Source organism: Denticeps clupeoides, chromosome 13 (genome assembly GCF_900700375.1).
Source record: "Denticeps clupeoides chromosome 13, fDenClu1.1, whole genome shotgun sequence".
NCBI lineage: Eukaryota > Metazoa > Chordata > Actinopteri > Clupeiformes > Denticipitidae > Denticeps > Denticeps clupeoides.
In genome coordinates this window covers 21,792,752-21,794,296 of record NC_041719.1, presented here as the reverse complement: position 1 = coordinate 21,794,296, position 1,545 = coordinate 21,792,752, and the positions used below count along the sequence as shown (strand labels likewise).

Below are 1,545 nucleotides of genomic sequence, written 5' to 3'. Positions count from 1 at the left end.
TACTTATACATTTCTAAGCAAAATTAGTAAGAAACTAGTGCAATAAAGGGTAGTCACCATGGAAATGCTGGGGATTGAACCCAGGACCTCATACATGCAAAGCGTGCGCTCTTCCACTGAGCTACATCCCCAGATGTAAAACTCTAGTGAGATGTGGTTTCTGCCTCACACATCGCACACCATGGATTTTGTATTCAGAGAATTATCTTAACAATATATTTAAATACTATATTTAGTTCAAATGAACCAAGATACAAAGGAAGACACTTAGGCCAAGCTTGGCTCTGTGACACAATGGAAAATGCATTAGACTTCGAGAGTGTTGTAAGTCCCAACAGTGTAACATTTATTTTTCTCTGTGTGAGTTCTCAGCTACTTTGCTTCTCAATACATTACAGTGCTGATATGTTTATTCCAGTGGCTCTTACTCAAACATTTTGAATTTTATTTTGACATTCAAAACAAGTGTTGAAGAAGGAAAAGGTCTTTTTTGTGGCTTTGTGAACCTGATTAATGATTTTCTTTAGAAAGCCAAAAAAGTGATATGATCCCGACGTGATTTGAACACGCAACCTTCTGATCTGGAGTCAGATGTGCTACCGTTGCGCCACGAGATCTGCAAATGAGAAAACTTCCTCAACAACCTGAAGTAAACAACAGTGACAATACTGGGACCTTATGGATGCGAAGCACATGCCCTACCACTATGCAACGTCTCCAGCTGCTACTAAACAGACTAAAGATTAGTTTGACTCACACATCTGCAACACTGCATTTCATGAACGCATAATTTAAAAAAACATGCAACTATTGTTTCTGTTTTGTACAGAAAATTGTACAGAAAAGTAGAATACGACTTGTTTGTTAGGCCAGGCTCTGTGGCGCAATGGATAGCACATTGGACTTCTAGTTATTCAAAGACATTCAAAGGTTGTGGGTTCGAGTCCCACAAAAGTCGCTTTAATTTACTTTATTCTGTGAGTCTTTCTGCTCCAGTGAGTCCAACCAAACACTTAGTGGTTTAATGTTTATGCTCAATGCAAGTGTTAACTTTGAAAGAGTCCTTCATTCTATCTTGTGGTACATTTATTACGATGGCCAGCATTTAAAGATCAAGCACTACCCTTCATACACAAAGTATGTCATAAAGATGTTTTAAATACTTTTACAATCCTAAATCAAAATGGTATGAGACGCCTACACTAATGAGTAGTCACCATGGAAACACCATGAATTGTACCTGGGACCCCATTAAGCAAAGCATGCGCTCTACCCCTGAGCTACATCCCCACATGTAAGGCTGTTGTGAGATTTGGTTTCTGACTCACACATCTGCCAGCAGGATTTTTTCTAGTGAGAGGATAATATAAACAATACTATTAACTACTACATTCACTTCAGATGAACAAAGATACAACAGAAGATACATAGGCCAAGCTTGGCTCCTTGACACAATGGACAATGCATTGTTTTTTTAGATTATTCATCTTACCTTCTTGCCCTCCAACTACTCTACAAAAATGTTCAAAGTGTTAAGTTTGAAAT

General features: G+C 38.2%; 2 non-coding genes across 2 annotated transcripts; both read right to left on the bottom strand.

The window, feature by feature from the left end:
- Positions 1 to 59: 59 nt before the first annotated feature.
- Positions 60 to 131, bottom strand: trnaa-ugc (transfer RNA alanine (anticodon UGC)). Its single transcript has one exon. It is a non-coding gene; the product is annotated as a tRNA-Ala (tRNA).
- A 414-nt stretch (positions 132 to 545) lies between these two features.
- trnaw-cca (transfer RNA tryptophan (anticodon CCA)) lies at positions 546 to 617 on the bottom strand. The gene has a single exon. It is a non-coding gene; the product is annotated as a tRNA-Trp (tRNA).
- Between the last annotated feature and the right edge of the window lie 928 nt (positions 618 to 1,545).